The sequence below is a fragment of the Lissotriton helveticus genome, chromosome 3_1 (assembly GCF_964261635.1).
Source record: "Lissotriton helveticus chromosome 3_1, aLisHel1.1, whole genome shotgun sequence".
Lineage (NCBI taxonomy): Eukaryota > Metazoa > Chordata > Amphibia > Caudata > Salamandridae > Lissotriton > Lissotriton helveticus.
The window spans coordinates 2,118,456,019-2,118,476,443 of NC_136061.1; the positions used below are offsets into that span (position 1 = coordinate 2,118,456,019).

A 20,425-nucleotide genomic window follows, 5' to 3' on the forward strand; every position below is an offset into this window, starting at 1 on the left:
TGCAAGGATATTCTATATCTGTCTAGCGCACTGTAATCACATTAATTCCACCATTTGACACGTCATTATTTTTTACCTTGATTCTGATCTCATTCGCCCATGGGTGAATCATTTATTTAGTTAGGGCGCGGTGGTGGTAGCATACAGTGAAGTGACCAGTAGTAGTGAATAGGACCTTTTTACCCTGTGTAAATAGAGTGAGGCCTACAGACTCACGCACCATTTAAAAAATGTAGCTGCTTGGTGCTTAACTCACCTTTGGCCTACATCAGGTAGATATGGAGTGCTGTGCAATACAGGAGTAGTTACTGCCGTCTGTGTTCCTGGGAAGGGTACAGTACAGGGATAGAGCATTACTGTATAGTACTTGTGTGATTAGTGCATGTGCTTGAGTGTATGTATACCTGCAGAAATACATAAAGCAAAAGACACACAGATGATGGATGGAATGCAGAGCAATCCAAACATTCCCCCACAGTCAAGAGATCAGAGTTAAATCCATTGTTCTTTTACTCCCCATGCCACCCCAGTTTAGACCCAGCCATATGCAAATCAGTCTTGACCCTGTGCCTCATGGGAACAGTCCAGTCCGCACGGCCAATCCAGGTCCTCCCTGGACCGTAAATAAGCATCCTGGGACTGGCTTCGGGGCATCACCTCCTCATCAGCCAGGCTAGCTTTAATCTAGTGACTCTGGGAGAACCTGGCCTGGCAATTCAGGCTGGACTTTTCCCGAGGGGAACAGGGTCAAGACTGATTTGCGTATGGCTTGGTTTAAACTGGGATGTCATGTGGAGCAAACAAACTATGCATTTAAGCCCAGAACTCTGTACTGGAGTAAATGTTTGCATTGTTCAAAATTCTGTCCATCAATTGTTCATTTTGCATTTTTAAGAAAAACATGACATGAAAGATGCAGTGTTGTACAGTGCGTGCACAATGGAAGCATATGTTGGATGTATGGGTGCCTTTCGTGAAGTACAATACTTGAAGGGTGAAACGTTATGCGGCTCACATGGTGAGTGTGTGTACTGTCAGGGTGTGTGTTTGCAAATGCCCCACCCTGGTACAGTATAGGAAAGCTTCACTGTTGAACAGCGTGCCCAGACTAAATGAGTGTACTGAATGTTGGTGTACTTGTAATGATATAATGCATGGAGGCAACAGTGATGGATAGTTAAGCGTGCTGTGAATGTACAATGAGTAAGTGCGCCCGTGTTGGTACATCAAATGGAGGGCCATGGGATCCATTTTGGGAAGCGAAGACCTGCCTGATGAAAACATGAGGTTTGAGGTAATCCCCCCCAAACAGATTTGTAAATTACTGCATTCCTTGTGAGCTGGTGGGACACACTAGAGGAAGTGACCCTTCCTCTACATTTCAAGAGGTTTCTCTTTGATTCAGTGATATACCACAGATAAAGGCGATGGGGCTTGTAGGAAATTTGGTCACTGGTTGAGGGGGTGAAAACCTATTCAGGCAGCAACCACAACTCTTGTTAGGGTGAAACATTAGCAAACCACAAACTAACCCGTGCTTGACCCTCTTGTAGCTTGTCATAAAAGCAGTATGGCTTAACTTGGAGGCAGGGTGTAGAGTATGTATGCAGCACTCCAAACAATAATAAAGTGAAAACACAACACAAGAAAATTCTCAGACCAAATTGGAAAAATAGAGTAAAATGTAATAAAATATTTGAGACCAAAACAACAAATCCAATCAGTAGAACCAGAGATATGCAATTTTAAGATTTCCAGTAAGTAAAGGTCCTAAAAACACAAAGCGACTCTCGCTGTCTGGTCTTGCGAGACCAGGGGAAAGAAACAAGTTCAGGCCGACCATGATGGAGAGTGGGCCGGATACAGGGATCAGTTTAACCCCACCTAAAGAGTTACCTTCAAAATTTGGCACGAAGAGTCAAGTTCCCGGTGTAAGTCGCCGCGAGAGGCAACAACTGCGTCGCAGATGGTTTTTGCTGTAACGCAAAAAGCAGGCCGGGCGCCCCGGAATGTCAGCGCTTCAGCGCAAAGATCCTGCGTACGTCACGGATGGTTATTGCTGGAGGTCCCCATTGGCAGTCACCGTGGGCTGTCTGTGCTGTAGCATGAAGTGGAGATCTAATTTTGCTTGGCATTGCTGTGGCGCGTAGAGTTGGGTTCACCCGAGCTTCGCGTTGGCGGACAGATATTGGTGCAAACAGACCCGTTCGCCATCACGAAGAGCCTAATACTTGAGAATTTGTATTTTTATTAGTAGGAGCTTCACAGACACCGCACAAAGGTTCCAGGACAAGAGGACAGTCAACTGACCTTTGGAGTCACTTCACGCTGGGATGAGGAGTGCAGATCCTTCTCCGCTAGTAGGGCCGCAGAGTAGCAGGGCCAGTGGGGTAGGAGTCCCTCTGGCAGTAGAACAGCACAGCAGTCCTTCTGTAGTATCCACAGGGCCAGGAGTGTATTGAAGAGTTGAGTCTAAGGTTCCAATATTTATACCTGGTGCCTACTTTGAAGTAGGAGACATTTCTAGAGGTTTCAACCCCCAGAGGTGCTTAAATTTCCCACTCCCTGCCCCCAGCTTATCTTGTGAGTATGCTCAGGCAGAGCATTTATGATATGCTCCTCCCCACCACCCCCCTCAAGTCAGAGATGGCCATCCTGTCAACACCTATTCTCACTTTGTCTCACTGTCTGACAGCAATACACAAAGACCAACTGCCAGCTACATCTAGTCATGTAACCTAGGATTCAGGCTGTAGGCACCAAATGGTTAGGACAAGAAATTAGCTTTCTAAAAGTGGCATTTTTAGAATTGTGGCTTGAAATCCGACTTTACCATTAAAGAGGCTTTTCAATTAAAATTCTTTAGACACCAAACTAGATATTCCCATCTGCTCCCTATTGGAAGTTACCACTTATTAAATGTAATAAGGTAACCCAATGTTATTAAAAAAAAAGAGGTAGGCTTGGAGTAGTGAAAAACAAATTTAGGAGTTTTTCACTACCAGGACATGTAAAACTTAAAAGTATATGTCCAACTTTTTAAATACACTGCACCCTGCCCTGTGGGCTGCATAGGGCCTACCCTGGGGGTGACATATACATATTAAAAAGAGAGGTTTGGGCCTGGCAAGAGATATTTTTGGCAGAACGAAATGGCAGCTTTAAACTGCACACACAGGCTGCAATGACAGGCCTGAGACCTGCTTAAAGGGCTGCTTAAGTGGAAGGCACAATAAGTGCTGCAGCCCCACTAGTAAATTTAACTTACAGGCCATGGGTACATGTGGTACCACTTTATTAGGGTCTTACAAGTAAATTACATATGCAAATTGGGTGTCAGGCAATTTTACCATGTGGAAAGGAGAAAGCACAAGCACTTTAACAGTGGTAAAGTGTGCAGAGTCCTAAACGCTAACAATACCTCGTTCAGAACACTGTAGGCTGAAGGCAGAAAGTCTGGGGATGGCCCTGCAGAAAGGGCCTTGTCCAACAGGGCTGATAAGGGAATAATAAAGAGTAGAGCTGGGAGCCTTGGATTAACCTTTTGATGTATATATCACTGTGGTTGACATCCTGGTGTGAACTCTGGTCCGTCCCATGAAATGTGTTGTAAGTCAATCAGTTTCAAAGTCATGCCTGCTGTGACAGACATCCTTTTCAGGAGGAAAGAAGAAAAGGAGAAATGTACAGTTTAAAAGAAGGAGAACCCCAACATACAACTTCAAAGACTCGGACCCTCAAACACATTTGGTGTTTGGAAAAGGACTATAAGAAGGGTAGGTTGAAACCTCCAAATTTGTCTTCTGCCAAGCAGGCATACAGGCTGTGTGAGGGGGGAAGCTGTGCAAGCCTTCTGCCTCTGACTGGCCTGCAGGGTAGGGCCTGCTGGTCTCCATGCTGTGTGAGGGGACATCACCCTGGAAACCTAGATAACCTGTCCTGGAGCCTGAAGCACCAGCACCTGCCTTATTGCGAAGAGCAGGGTGCCCTGAGAGGAAGAGGAAAGAGTTGGAGGGAGCAAGGTTCAATGGGGAGCCCTGATGAGAGGACTCCGTGAGCGAGGTGTGGGGGAACAGCTGTACACCATTCGGGTTGTTACCTGTGTGCATTGTTGGCTCGGTGACCCCAGCATTGCAGGAGAGGGACGCTGAGGTTTGAGATGGGAGTTAAGCACCGTGCACGGTAGAACAAGTCTGTACCGCTGCGCTGATACCATATGCAAGAGGGGGTTATCGGTAAAGTTGCTACTGTGAGTAGTGCTGGGACACGTAACTGTCTCACCGTCAGCACTTTATAGCGGAACCTGCACCCCAACCACCCTGGACCACGGCAACCCCATATGCCAGGAGGGGCTTCCGGTACCAACGTTGCCACTCAAAGAAGAGACTGAGGCTACATTCAGTGGGTTGAAAACTATCCCTGGCTAACCGCTGAGACTGCTGAGGATGCCATGGACGACGTTGCACTCTACTGGGCTCCAGTTGAGAATAAAGACATGACAATCCCCGCCGTGTAAAGCCAACTTTCTGCATCTTTGCGCTCATGGACCAGCTGCTAACTAGAGCAGTTAGAAATAAAAAACTTAGTTTTCTTATAAAAGCAAGTATTTGGCTGGACATGTATATATTATTCATACTATTTGCACTTTTCATTTGAGTCGTGTCCACTGGCCTGTATCTACACTTCCCCCCCTTGACTGCTCAACCAGAGCTACCACTGAAAGTCAAGTGCAGAAGGGATACTTGACCCAGTTGAGCAGGCTCCATAGTAGGTCAGGCCCCGGTACATTAAGAGCAGTAGGCTGTGCGCAGTAGACCCTGTTATGTCCGTGGCCCTCAGAAAGGTGTTTCGTGAATTCACTAAAACCAGAAATGAATTGCAAATTTCTTTTGGTTTATTAAACTGTAGCAGGAAATAGAAAATTACAGTGACATATATGCATAAACATTCTTTTGCCACAGGCAAAAAATAGCTTCCATATATGCCACACAAAGTTCATTCATTTTCACTAAATGAGAACAGATGTTTGCACCAGTTTGTGTTACTATGACATTTTTCACAGTCAAAAGTATAAAGGAATCATCATAAGAAAAGGAAAGCGAAATATGTGGATGACACCATCAAGAAGACTTTCCTGCTAGACGACTTAGATTACAACGAATGAAGCGAATATTCATGAAGCAGATGTTATATTGATTTGTGTAGAGCATTAATCACCCAAGATGGGATCCAGGCGCTTGGGAAGGTGTGTAGAATTGTGATTCCCATGGTGCTTATACAAAGTGCTAGGTCTTAAGCTTCTTGTGGAACTCAAGAAATGTGGAGGAGGCTCTGATATGTTAAGGGAGGTCGATCAACGTCTTGGGTGCGATGTAGGCGAAGGAGCGACCTCCAGTTTTGCTGTTGCAGGAAATTTGTGCAAGTGAGTGCGGTAGAGCATAGGTGTCTGGTGGGTTTCTAAAAGTGTATGCGGCTGTTCAGGTATTCTGGTATCATGTTGTGCATGGTTTTGTGTGTGTTTGAGAAGTTCGAATTGGCTGCACTTGTGAATGGGGAGCCAGTGAAGCTTCCTGAGTTGCGGTGTGATGTAGGTGCACCATGGAAGGTCGAGTATGAGTCGTGCATGTGTAGGATGTAGAAGCTCCAGGTGCACCCTGCATTGACTTGATCCATCATGTTAAGCTTGTCATCTAGGATGATTCCTAGATTTCTTGCATGGGCTGTGGGTGTGGTTGTTGGTCCTAGATCTAATAGCCACCAGGTGGAGTTCCATGGGGGAGGTCTTGTTGCCGAAGACCAGTACTTTCGTTTTGTCGGAGTTGAGCTGCAGGCAGTTGGTTCGCAGCCAGTTTTCTAATATTGTCATGCAGTTGGTGAAGGTGGTTCTGGCTGTATCTGTAGTCTTGTGAACGGAAGATGTTGGCAAGTGTGTCATGTATATGTTGAAAAGGGTTGCGCTGAGGGATTATCCGTGTGAACCTCCACATGTCAATTTCTTGGTGTCTGATGTGAAGGGTGGCATCAATCATGTGACTTGATACTGAGGTATAGGTTAAAATTATTGTTATTATTAACCACTTGTAGATTGCATAGTCTGCATTAGTATGGCTTTGTTCTTATAACACAGTATATCACCAACGGAGTACAAAAAATAAAATAGCATCTTGCTTTACTTGTGACATATCGGAAACTGACACCAAGCGGTGCATCAACAGAACAAGGTTCGCAATGATCATGTATGCAAAGACACTCCTGGCCTGGCAAATCACAAATATTTACTGTTTTGAACATAACATAACACATTTTAAAGCACATGTTCAATTATGGGTATCTTAATACTGAAAAATACACGTTTATTGTTATGTTATTATCCAGCTCCTTTGTTCTCTGGATCAGAACAGCAGGGTCCTACATCAGACACAACCATACACAAAGTACAGTACAGAGAACCCTTGCCAGACTGGACACACCACAGTCAACACCCCCACATATGTTGCAGACAAGCTCACCATCTCTGCTGAATCTCTGCACACCTTAAGACTGCAAATTAAGAAGTGTAAAAAAGAAAAAACAAGACAGCAAGCCTATTCCATCTATGCACCCAGGATCTTGAAGAACATCGCAATATCTATCAGGACTGTCCCAATGCTGCTCCCATTTAGAAAAGAGTTGAGGACTCACCTCTTTAAAGAACACTACATCACAATGCATTAACCGTCCACAACCCAGCTTTCTCTCATCTTGCATGTCGACTTTATGGTTGTCTTTTACCATCTACAGTCCTTCTGCTGATTTGGATTGGTTTGTGCTGTAGAAAAAGCATGTGCACACTTACTTCCGCCTTATTCATCTCACTGAACCAATATGAAGACAAAGTATTGAGGAGGTAAATCTTGGCTGACAAAAGACAATAGCACTGTGCCAACATGTCAATTAATGAGAAGTTCCAAAACTATAAAAAGCGCCTCAGATTTTTAGGGTCCTTACAAGGCCATGCAAATGGCAGCATTGCTCAATGTTTTGCTGGTAGCGTAAGATAACTAAAGGAAACACAACAGCTGGCATAAATCTTTACTTTGTGAGGGGCCAAGGGTTGTGAACTCGTGATTCTTTGAAAAGTTTACAGTCCTTTGTCTTTTATTTTCTTATTGAAATATTTGCATAAATATTTGAATGAAAATTGGCCAGATTAAATGTTCGCAAGAAAGAATCACACATGAATTTTACTCTATAATGGATCCTTAAAGGTGTGTTTCCTACTCCTCTATCTGTTTATAATACTTCAAACGTAACCTACTTTCGTGCAGAATCAGGATTGGGATGCAACCAGAAGATTGTTGTTTTCCAGGTATTCAATGTGTTGGCTGTTGGTGACCTTTTCGTAGACTTTGGCGGGAAAGGGGAACAGGGAGATGGGCCGGTAGTTTTTAAGCTTGTCGAGTTAGGCGAACGGTTTCTTGAGGAGTGATTTTAAAACTGTATTTCCATTCATCTGGGAAGGTGGCCATGGTGATGGATGCGTTGAAGATGGCTGTGAGCTTGTCGCTGATGGTCTTGTTCCTGAGGTTGAACATGTAGTGGGGACATGGGTCCATGGGTGCTCCTGAGTGAATGAACAGTAGTATTTCGCTGGTGCTTTGCGTGATAAGCTGGTCCCAAGCTGTTATCCAGTGGTCAGGGGTTGCAATTGTGGGAACGAGGAGGCTACGACTTTCAGTGGCGGCAGGCTGGGGTTCGAAGTTTTTGTAGATGTTGGAGATGTTTTCATCCTTTCTCTTTTTCGTTCAGTGTTCTTGTATATTTGCCATTGTAGCTTCTGTATGTGGTTATCAGGATTTCATAGAATAAGGATCTGATGCCTCAGAATGAACGTGTCCAAGTTCATGTTTATTATGCCTAAAGTGGGTATCTGAAAATGTTCTCCTGGATCTTCCAGTGCCAGCCACAGGGGTCATGAATTAATGAATTTATTGATGAAAAAGATTTTTTAACCGCCCTCCTACTCATAGACCGCCCTGGCCCATGAAGAAAGAGGAAAACATCATAGGGAGAAGCAAAAGAAACTATCTCTGAGTGGGAAAGCCATATTTTAAGCTGCCCTTAAAGACTGTTGAGGTGGAGGCGACATCGGTAATAAGGGATAAAGAGTTCCTGGGTTTGGCAGCAAGAAGGGAAAAAGAGCCACCACCAGAGGGGTTTCTTATATCATGAGGAGTGTAAAGTAGTAGAACAGTGGCTGATATTGTGTTTGCTTTGTTCACCTTAAGTTGGCAGGGTATGCCCAGACTTAGGACCCTTGGCAGGGTATGCCCAGACATGGAGCCCTTGCTCACTTTACCACTGGATTCAAGCTAGCCTGACTGATGAGGGGTGTTACCCCAAAACCGGTCCCAGGATACTTGTTTCCTTTCCAGGGAGGGCCTGGCCTGGCAGTTCGAGCTGAACTGTTAACATGAGGCCCCGGGTCAAGACTGATTTGCATATGGCTGGGTCCAAAGTGGGGTAGCGAAGTAAGTTAAAGAATGATGATGGGTTCAACCCAGATCTGTGACTGGGGGTGAGTGTTTGAAAAGATTCAGCACTCCGTTCATCATTTCCATGTGTTTGCTTTGTTCGCCCTAAGTTGGCAGGGAAGGCCCAGATGGGGGTCCCTTGCTCACTTTGCCACTGGATTCAAGCTAGCCTGGCTGATGAGGGGTATTACCCCGAAACTGGTCGGAGGATGTTTGTTTCCAGTCCAGGGAGGACCTGGCCTGGCAGTTCAGGCTGGACTGGTCCCATGAGGCACAGGGTCAAGACTGATTTGCATATGGCTGGGTCCAAACTGGGGTGGTGAAAAGTTTCAGCACTCCGTCCATCGTCTTGTGTTTGCTATTGCTGAGGAGTCAGACTCAGAATTAGGTGGGCCATAGCCCTAAATAATAGAAGTCGGGGACAGAAAGTAAACAAGACTGCTTATTTTTTGCAGAGTTCCCCCCATCAACGTCTACCATCGTCTCATAACCAAATTAGGAGGCTGTTGAGGACGATGGGCAATGCAATTCCTCAACTATTTGATGTCATAATGGGTCAAAGCGCGAGCAATCTCCCCGCCCCTCTCATTTTAGGTGAATTGATATCCATGCAATAAATCGAAAACACTGGGGAAACTGGTATGTTATCAGTTAATGCTTCTCGCATCATTACACCCAAAAAGTCCATTCAAATACCAGAATATTTTCTTGTCTATGGCTTGTGAGAAGGGGAATTGTGTGCTCTTGTACAGATCTTCACCTAACTCTTTATATAAATGAAGGGTCTCTCACCTCTTAGCAGACCCACTACCCATGTTTGACATGCCCATTTTTGACTCATCATTAAAATCCATGCCCTCTATTATGTTGTGAGCCTACAAGGCGAACAGGACCACGATAGGTATTGTAACTCTTACAACCCCTGATAAGGTGCCAAATCGCTTTTTCGGCGATTAGCACGCTACTCTGGAACCCAAAAAAGATTAGTGGTGAATTAGTATCAGGAAATATGAAATTATTTTGAGCAGTGGAAATGTTACTCTGTTATTTGGATTGAAAAGGATAGTGGAATGATAAAAGAGAGTAGGGTTTGCATTCATATAGCACTTGCTACCCCTAATAGGGTTTTAAAGCGCTTTTTAGTGGATAGCACGCTACTCTGGAACCCAAACAGGATTATTGGGGAAATTAGTATATGGGAATATGAAATTATTTGAGCGGTGGTCATGCGAGTTTGTTACTTGTATTGAAAAAGGATAGTGGAGGGATAGAATGTTATGTTAAATGTTATGTTAAACTTTATTTGTAGAGCGCACGTACACCGGTTGGTTTCTTGGCGCTGCTCTAAAGGAATTATACTGAGGTGTTACTAGTATGCCTGTTTGAATAGCCATGTTTTCAGGAGTTTGCGGAAGCTCATGAGGTCAGTACAGGTGTTGCTCAGGGATCGATGTTTAGTACTGATAATTCTCGCCCTCCGATGACTGACTGATCTTCCAGACTCAGACAGCAGGATAATCTCTACTGTCAGGATGCTTATGTACACACTGCCCTAGAACAGACAGCACACATTGCCTTACTAGGTCCTGTGCTGGCCCCCAGCTTAAAAAGTACCAATTTTGTGCCCGTTCACATACACAGTAACTACAGCACAACTGTGGTATCACTTTTGTGAGAAGTTGGCCTGATATATGATGCTCACTAGTTCTAGTGATCACCTTGTATCAGTCCAAACAACCCTTATGGTGATTGGTTGTAAGTCAACCTTATAGACCAGCTATCTTAATGGTAGCATGGACAAAGCAGTCTTAGGCTAAACTCTTTTGGCATGTGAAGCCAGCTGTTTTACCACAATATAACCCCTTGAATACCAGATGAAAGGACACCACACAGGTTGTTATGAAAATAAACAGTATATTTATTAATAACAACACCTCTGAACTCTTTATGAGGTCAGAGGGCTAAGCACATGACAATCTCTTACGAACAATACTACAAGTTGCACAAAATTACAATGGTGCCCTAGGGGCACGACAAACCATATACTAAGTAAGTGGAATGTGAAAGTCGATAAAAGGAATGGAGCTGTCCAGAGGCTGTAGGATCGATGGGACCACGCTACACTAACTTCAGGTAAGTAATAGGAGGCCCACGGAACGCGTGTGCAGAGTGTGAACTCACACGCGAGATGCGTAACAACGTCTATGGACAGTACAGTTCAAGTTTAAGGTGAGTACGGACAATCCTGACTAGGTAGGACTAAAACGACTGTGGAACTGGACACTAGGACAGTTAAACTACCCTTGAGCACCGAAATGCTCTTGTTACCTCACCCACGGGCGGCGGGTGCATAGGTGTCAAAGTGCGTCGGGTTCTCGCGTTGAAGTCAATGGAGCCTGAAAGAAAAGATGCTGCAGGCGACCAGGAGGAAGATGTCCGGTGCAATCCAAGGGTGGATTGTTGAAGAAGGAGACCTGAAAGCAGAGGGGACAATGTTCACAGTCACTAGCCAGTGACTGGAGTGGAACCAGGAAGGAACCAGATGTCTTCGTCGCGAACAGGTGAAGAGTGGACGCTTGACTCTGCAGCCACGTTGACCAGGAGGCGTCTTCGACGACCAGGATGGAGGCACGAGCTGTCCCACGCAGGCTCTCGCTGTCGGCGGTGTCGGATCCGGGATTGGACTCAACAGGCCTTGGCAAAGGCAACCCACGCGGTGAAGGGAAAAGACGTCTGGTGCGGACTAGGAGAGTCCGGGGTGCCCCTCTCTTGGAAGGGAGCAAGGGCCAGTATGGAGCAACCAGACCAGCAGTGAAGATTCAAAGGTTCGTCGTCTAGGAGGCCACTAGCCAGCCGGCAAGTGACCAGACAACCCGTCGAGCAGCAAACAAGCAGAAGGGCCCCACGCAGATCTCGTGGATGCTGGAGGGCTGATCTTCGGTGCAGGGGCTGCTCGGGGCTGGGGCTTCTCAGTCCCCAAAGCACTTGGTCGAGTTTACCTCGGGAGTCGTGCTGGAAGCGAAGTGCAGGTTCGTTCAAGATGACCGGTCCCACGTGTCTCGTCGCACTCACGGGTCTCAGCTTTGCTGCAGATGTGAGTTGAGGTCGGAGAGGTCTGGGAATCCGGGTCTTGTCGGGCTCTGAAGTCTGGATCCTCGAGGGAAGACGACAAAGTGAAGCCGCTGGACGCTTGATGGTGCCTGCATTTGCAGGGTGGACACTCCTTGCCCACAAGGGGGATTCTTCAGTCTTCTGTGGAGTAGAACGTCGAAGGCCAGAGTTTCTTCTTGTTGAATAGTTCAGGATAATCTAATTTGGAATGGGACCAGCTCCTACCTTTATTCTCCTAAAGGGGGCTGCACTACTGACTAGGTCCCTCCCCTGGGTGGGACCAGGAAGGGGGGTGGTTACACCCCCTATCCTTTGTCCGGTTTCCCGCCAGAGCTGGGGCAGGGATGCCCCAGCAACTGGTTTGAACCGGTGTATGCACAGAGCACCTTGTGTGCCCCAGGCATGTCTCATTCCTTTCAGGCCTCCCTACCTCAATACACAAAATCCTGTCTGGGGTGGTGCTAGCACCTCACAAGGCAGGAAACCCTTTGTCCAGGCCATCCTCGCTGGAAGGACTCCCAGCAGCAGGAGGTCAGACTTGTGTCTGTGGTGGCAGCATCCATTTTGTGATGCTGAGGCTCGAGTTAACTTTAACCGGGGTTCACAGTTACATACATGTCGTGTCCCTCTAGAAGAGTGGAATGCTACCCCCGTCGCCAGAATTGGCGAGGGGGTAGTGTTAGAAACGGGATCTCTGGCTGGCCAAGGCTTGCGCCAACGTCAGTCAGAGACCACCACTTCCAAGTCAGGGCAAGGGAGTCACACACCAAGGCAACCCCTGCTCACCCTCTAGGTAACGTGGCGCGAGCAGCAAGGCTAAACTTGGAGGCGGTATGAGTTAAGTATTCGCGCACGCACCCCAGCGACAACACCCTAGGCCCACCACAAAGGAAACTCCACACAAGGTTATATCAAAAATAGCCTTTGTATTATAATAATAAAAACACATTAGATAACACACACACTTTACAATGTGCCAACAGGCACGGGCAAGGTTTACAAGGGATTATGTACAGGACAGGGCCACCTGGACCACTGTCAGGGGTATGCACTTTTTAGAAATAATACTTGTAGGTATAACACTTAGCACATCAACATATAATGACTGTAACACAGAAATAGTAAATGTAGCATACAACCAGTAACTACTGGTAAAGGGAAAATACCTCCTACGCCACCCTAAACACTGTAGGGAAATCACGCAGGGAACTAGGACCTTATCATCAGGACCTATGGAAGGAAAACCATCACCTAAGCAAGTCACATTTAGCAAAGGGAAGGAAACCTAAAATAATCACCTAAGCAAGTCACATTTAGCAAAGGCAATACAACATCAACAATCCTCTAAGCAGGTCACTTTTAGCAAAGGGGAAATACCATAAACAATTACCTAAGCAGGTCACTTTTAGCAAAGGTAAACAAACATTCCTCTAAGCAGGTCACTTTTAGCAAAGGGGAATAAAAACATAAAGAATCACCTAAGCAGGTCACTTTTAGCAAAGGTAATAACAAACAATTGCACATGAAACATTAAAACATATTCAGAGGTGCAGGTAGAACATTTGCGCAGGAATCACATAAGCAGTAAATCATAAATTGCGCAGGGTGCATGTAGCACAACACTAGAAATGTCCCTCAGGCCAACTGGCCTCGCAAGGGCTGAAATGCCCTGAGTCTCAATGTCAGGGAAGCTGCGCAGGCAGCACAGCACACAAGCCTAAACGTAGCAACTGTCCACTAAGTGCTGGACAGTTGTGAATCACAAATGGGCACACGTTGGAGCCTCGTGGGCTCAAGAACACTGATTGGCACCCAAGAGCCTCTCTGGGGCTCTAGAACAAATATGGGTGCTGTGAGCCTTCTCTCAGGCTCTGTAGAACAAATGCCCCCTCGAGCTTCTCTGAGCTCGCAAAACCAAATGGGACACTGAGCCTCTCGGGGCTCTAAAGCACAGGAAATGGCCTTGAGCCTTTCAGGGCTCGACGAACAAATGCGGGCGTGGGGAGCCTCGTGGCTCGTAGATCGCCTGTGGCGTGGAGCCTCACGGGGCTCGAAATATACAAATGGCCCCCAGAGCCTCGGGGCTCCTAATCACAAATGTAGGGCTGTTGTAGTCCTTCGTGGACTCAGCATGGACGTCGGAGCGGCCCGCTGCCAACCGGGGCCGCTCTATCACCCCCGGGACGCCTGGAGCCTCTCGGGGCTCAAGGAAACAATGGGGTCCGCCCAGGAGCACCAACGAGGCCCACCCACACTCACCGGCTGTTTCAGGGACGCTGGGCGGGAGCTCTCTCTCCTCGGGGCTCCGGCGGTGTCCTGGCACTCAGTCACGCTGCTTTCCGGCTGCGGCGGAGGTCCGGGGCTCTCCCTTCACTCGGGATCCTCAGGACGGCCGACGCAGGCTGCTTCCTGCTCCTCAGGCCGACAGCCAATCGGAGCGCGAGTCGCCCGGCGAGCCTCCCGCTGCCTTAGCCAATGGCAGCGCGGCTCTCCGGGTGATGTCAGCGGCTCTCTCTCTCTCGGTTTCTCCTCGACCCGGGGACGGCGGGGATCACGGGGCAATGCTGGGTGGGCTCCGGCTTTAAATAGAATAACCACGGGGCAATGCCGGGTGGGCACCGGCTCCCAAATTAAATATAAAGTGAGGTGGGCACTCGCTTGGCCTGGCAAAGCGCTCCAAAGCGCTATAATCTAAATAAAGCGCACCCAGCGCTTAGGGGGGCAGAGCACACGGCAAAAATGCGGCGTGGGCAGCCGTGAAAGTCAAAAAAAGCGCTCCACAGCGCTAGCAGGCAATTAAGCGCTCCCAAGCGCTAGGGGCATGAAAGCAAAGCTCCAGCAGGGTCTGGAGGCAGGCAGGGGGGCAAGGCTGGGCCAGAGCCAGCACACTGGGTCTCCAGGCAGGGAGACAGTCCAAGTGGCGGTCCTCCTGGCCCCAGCAGCAGCAACAGCCCCCTCTGGCAAGGATCCAAAAGTAGAACAAATTGTATGGGGACACAGCCCCTTCTTATACTGTGAAATCCTTTGTCTTCAGGGTGCAGGGTGGGGGAAAACCAGTTGCAGCTGGTTCGGGAGTACCCTTGATGGCCCAACCACCCATTTTATTTACTGGCAGGGCTAGGGTCGTTAGACACACCACAGGGGGGCGGAGCCAGCATTGTGTGGGGAAAACCCCAGCCCATCAAGGACCCAGGTGCACTCCTCCCACACATCACTCATGCTGATTTCACACTCACCGCCGGGCAGACTCATCCAGACTTCCTGGAGCCTGGCATGCCAGCCAGCTCCAGCCAATCACGCTCCAGTATCCTCACTGCACACATACATCAATGTCCAGAAGTAGCACTTCCCTTCTAGACACATACAAGCCGCACATACCATTGCGCAGCATTCATTCTCACGAGTTCATACATACCAAACTCGAGCCTGCACTCCCCACACATCAGGAACTAACATGGACACACACATTCCCCATGCATTCCCATGGGAAGGCAGGCCAGCCATACTACACGCACGCACTTTACTCTGGGACACAGGGAAAAAGTGCGCAGAGACCCAAAAAATCACTAACTCTGGGTCACAAACAAAAGCAAAAAGATTAGGGGTGAACCTGCCCTAAGGCCCAAGTCCAACAGGTAGTATTCCAAATCGTATGACACCTTACTCGACATGTTTTGATAATGTTATACCAGAGTTAGCATTTAACCGCGAGGTTGATAATGCACTTAAGAGTATATGGTATAGCGTTATCATGGAACAGCTATTAGGACTTGGTTCCGCAAGCTGCAAACGGGCTCAGCTCATGCCAGAGCGCCATCTCACATAATTCCAAGCACTCTGCCTTCAGGATTGATAAGGCCTTCCAAAGGAGTGACTGATAGGAATATATGTGTCCATTTTAGGGTTAGATATAGGTATACTATATCTACAGCAAAGGGTGTTTACACCACCTTGCCCCAGCTGTCATGCAGCCAGTTGTGTCAGATTTAGATGGCCAGCCAGGGGTGGCATAATACATGCTTCAGCCTCTGGTAGGCCCTGGGTACACCTATGCCCTGGGTACAGGGACTGATAAGGTGGCCCAGTACCAATTAGATATGTACCTAAGGTACATGGAATCCATTTTAACAGAGAAAGCAGGAAGCCTGGGGTCCTGGATAGCAGGATCCCAGGCCAACTAAGTCAAAAACCAGCAAAACACCAGGCAAAAAGTTGGGGGTAACCATAGTCAGATATCCACCTTCCTACAACTTTAAACAAACAGTATGTGAAGCATATTTGCTGTGCCAATTTACCAGTTACGCTATAAGTATAACACCGCTGTCACGCTATGTCCATACCCCCTGTATCTGAGGCACTATTGCCATGCCAGTTTCATACAGCCTCTATGTAAAGCACATAGTAAAACCAGTTGCAATCTTCCCAGACACTCGCTAGTATGTAAAGCGTGGCCTTCAGCTCAGTGTTCATCTCCCTATCTGTCTAAAGCAACTCTGATGTGTTGTACTGCAAGCCCCTCACAGCTGTATGTAAATCACTATCGCTACTGCTATACCAGTATCCGAATGGGCCTTTACTTTAGGCACCATGGCCCTCGTCCTTTCTATCTCCGGTCCTCCTCTTTTCTATTCCCAACACACTCAACATTTCCAAACTTAGGCAGGATGTACTTAACAACCTCTCCTACAGCCTCGGCTCACACATGCGGCAGAAAGCAACAGAGCACGTTCTGCACGGGCGAACAATTTTGGAATTCGCTTTTTATCCCTTTCAGAAAAACAATCTACCATATTGTTGGGTGTGTTTAGCTGACGGTCGGGTCCTGTCAGCCTGAGGGCCTGGGGAGTGCCAGCAGTCGAAATATAGGTGTTTTTTCGTGGCCTGGTGCGATGCCCAGCCGGCCCTCTCCTGTTGAGAGAAAGTCCAGTTGCCAATCTTGCTGCATTAAGTGCCATAGAGCCCACTCAGCAGCCTCCGTTGGTTAGGTAAATGTCTGCAGCAAAAACACTTGTAAACACTGCTGCTCAGAGCGCAGTAATATTTCTACTATGTTGCTCTATCACGTAATATAAACAGCATGTTAAGATGTGTAGGCATTGCAAAAAACACAGTTGATGGACAGAATCTAGAACAATGTCATACATTCACCCCAGTACAAGGATCTGGGCCTAAATCCATTGTTTTTTTGCACTCCACCCCACCCTGGGTTAGACACTGGCTATATGCAAATCAGCTCTGACCCTGTGCCTCATGGGAACAGTCCAGTCCGAACTACCAAGCCATGTCTTTCCCAGACCGGAATCAAGCATCCAAGGACCGGTTTCTGGCTATCAGCCTTCATCAGCCTGGATAACTTGACTCCAGTGGTGTGGAGAGCCTGTGACTCACGTCTGAGCATACCCAGCCCACTCGGGGTGAAAATTGCAAAAAACACAGTTGATGGACAGAATGTAGAACAATGTCATACTTTCACCCCAGTACAAGGATCTGGGCCTAAATCCATCGTTTTTTTGCACTCCACACCACCCTGGGTTAGACACTGGCTATATGCAAATCAGCTCTGACCCTGTGCCTCATGGGAACAGTCCAGTCCAAACTACCAAGCCATGTCTTTCCCAGACCGGAATCAAGCATCCAAGGACCGGTTTCTGGCTATCAGCCTTCATCAGCTTGGATAGCTTGACTCCAGTGGTGTGGAGAGCCTGGGACTCACGTCTGAGCATACCCAGCCCACTCGGGGTGAAAATTGCAAAAAACACAGTTGATGGACAGAATGTAGAACAATGTCATACATTCACCCCAGTACAAGGATCTGGGCCTAAATCCATCGTTTATTTGCACTCCACACCACCCTGAGTTAGACACTGGCTATATGCAAATCAGCTCGGACCCTGTGCCTCATGGGAACAGTCCAGTCCTAACTATCAAGCCATGTCTTTCCCAGACCGGAATCAAGCATCCAAGGACCGGATGTGTAGGCAGGCATGGTAAACAGCCACTAGGTAGAACACAATTTCAGGTTTGCAGTAAAGACCTGCATCCCGGCCTTACATGGACCATTCACATCTAAACGATGTAAGTTTCAACAGCGATTACTAACTGGCAAGTAAATTACCAACATGGTAGGTGTCTTTATGTTATTACCGATAAATACACTAGGAAAAGTAATCAAAAATCAAATATGTCTAAATATAAACGTACCCAGGATTACAAAAAATATCCTGAAATATATTGTAGGAGCTACACAACTATTACGTCTAAATTATTATTAGATTAGACAACATTCGAATTACCCTGAGATGATAAAAAGAGAGAATTCCACATAAAAGCCAATTCAGAAACTAGCTCCAGGTCATAAAAGAATCTCAAAACTTGAACAATGGTGGGTAATTTCCTAGGCGAAAAAAGTGGAAATCCTGTAGGGTTCAGCAGTTACCCTTATTCCTTCCCCAGAGATTGGTTCAGCTTTAAAAAAAACACAAAAAGCAGGTCTGTGTGCAAAACTTTTCTACCCCAGCACCGCACAGAGTATAGAACTAGGCAGTAAGTGCTGTGAGAGGCCAGGGACCTGGAGCCACTTTTTCACAACTTTTTTTTTCTTTTCTGATTTTGATCATTTGCACACGTTTTAGCCGGTAAAGAAATGCTGCTCACCACACTGGCTCCCTAACAGCGAAATCATTATTTGAGCAATTTTACATAATCAATTCTGGCAATGTTTGCTCACACAATAAAGTTAATTTGGTCTATGACCACGAATAGGCAGTTCTGTGAAAAACTAGAGCAGGCTGGACAAAAGAGTACTTTTCTAGCATGATTAGTACACACACACAGAAATGCACATACAACTCCAATACCAAACGGGGGTTTAAAACTATCGACAGCCAAACACTAAAGTCTATTTGAAACAATGTCAATGTGAAGTAATTGTAACTAAAAAATATGTAATTAACATTATTGGGTACATTGCAAAGCGTCTGTAGCACCGAATACCTCGCATATTTGATCAATCGGATTTACGTGTCCTGATTCGCATATTCTCGAGAGGAACTGCATTGTTTTGCAATAACAAGCCCAGAACTTGTCCTTGGATGCGCCTGCACAACAAATCAACTCGTCTGCAAAAGTTATAACTCTTTACTGCTCATCCGCCTTATAAGTGTGTCCTGGTTAAGAAAGCAATTTAGTATCTCAATAGGCTCACTGGCCTCCTTTGTTGCCGGGCCCTCAATTTCAATCAGTCCTCCTTAGCAGCGACAGAAAACTCTAGGCCCCCAGAACGGACAAGTGAAAGAGATTAGGTACTTATAACTCAGGACCTACGGTCCGAATCCCAAAGCGAATCTAAGAAGAATGAAGCAAGCTGGCTCCGTGAAGCCGACAGGGGAAGAGAAAGTGAAAGTGCGCGATGCGCGTGCTGCCGGCCTCCGGGAACAGGAGATGTGCGCGCCTACGGAGTGCACTTCTCCTGTCCGTACGTGTGCACATCTCCTGTCCGCGTGTGCCACCTCCTGTCTCCCTTCGGGACAGAAAGCGGCAGCAATAGAGGCTCGTTAGCGAAGCAGTGCATGCGCTGCGTTCGCACGCGAGACCTAAAAATGGCTTCTATTCTCCAGGATCCCCAAGCTGAAAAGCCTCTGTTGCTCCATGTAGTTTGTGTGAGTTGTTGGGAAGAGGAGACGCTGAAAGTCTCGGATATAAGGTTTAGATAGCCGGGTTTTTAGATTCAGTGAATGAAGTGCAAGAAAAGGAATTTCTACATAATGCACAAAACCTGGAACTTGATCCACTCCTCTGCAGGAATCCAGTAGAGAAACTTACACTTGTACAGAAGTAAATTATTGCGCCGCAGTTCTTCCTTCCTAACATCACAGACGTCACTTATACAGTCAATATGTAAGTATACCATAACCACTGTAGTGTGATCTTACTGTGAAATTATAGGATATATATCAATCGAGAGCTGATTAATCGGCAAGAGTGATGCTTTGGTCACTGCATCAGTTTGCATCAGTGGCGGCTGCCTCGGATAAAGGGTGGTGAGGCAGAAGGAGGAGGCGCAGCGATGAAGTGGGGGTGATGGGCGGGGGAGTAAAAAAGATAAAATTCCTTTGCCTCTTCGGCCGGCCGCGTCTTTCCTCCTCTTCTCTTCCATGATTCCGGAATGGAATCAGGAAACAAACACGCTTTCCCTTAGCCAATCACAACGCTGCAATGCATTGTTGTGATTGGTAAGAGCGCCGTGGGTCGGCATTCAGATAGGCAGTGGGAGCCTGTGCATGTTCCTCACCAGGCTGTGCATTGCAGTCTGGCGAAGAACATGCAAAGTGCACATGACTGTTTGGCCAGCCCAAGACGGACGGCCAAACTGTCATGCACACTTAAATGCTTACCACTCATCCCCCTGCTCTATGAAGAGCCTAGCCCTTCCCTGCCCCGCAGGGGAAAAATAAAATAACAACAGCGTTTTGCTAGCAACTTATTTTGCACTACTGAAATCAGTGGGGCGTTCCGCCTCCGCCTTAGAGGAGCCGCCACTGGCTTGTGGGCTATCAAAAATCCCCTTGGTCTTAGAGAAACCACAACGTTCCTAATCATTTCTTGCTTGAGGAAGGAGATAGAAGTCTGATTGCTTGTGTAGCCTTAAGAACAAAAACAGATGTATCCAGATTTAGCCAGAGGCAGCTAGTGGGCTACCATCTTTTATATAGGATGGATTAATACTAAGCTGGCCCAGCAGGACACGATTCTTGTTTATTCTTTATTTATTCTGAGCCCTCAAAGCTGGTTTTGTATAAACA

At 47.0% G+C, this 20,425-nt stretch overlaps 1 protein-coding gene across 1 annotated transcript in view; it reads left to right on the top strand.

Moving 5' to 3' along the window:
• Window positions 1-20,425, top strand: part of IQGAP1 (IQ motif containing GTPase activating protein 1) — a 488,190-nt gene that overhangs the window by 238,719 nt on the left and 229,046 nt on the right. The gene's annotated exons all lie outside the window — the stretch shown is intronic.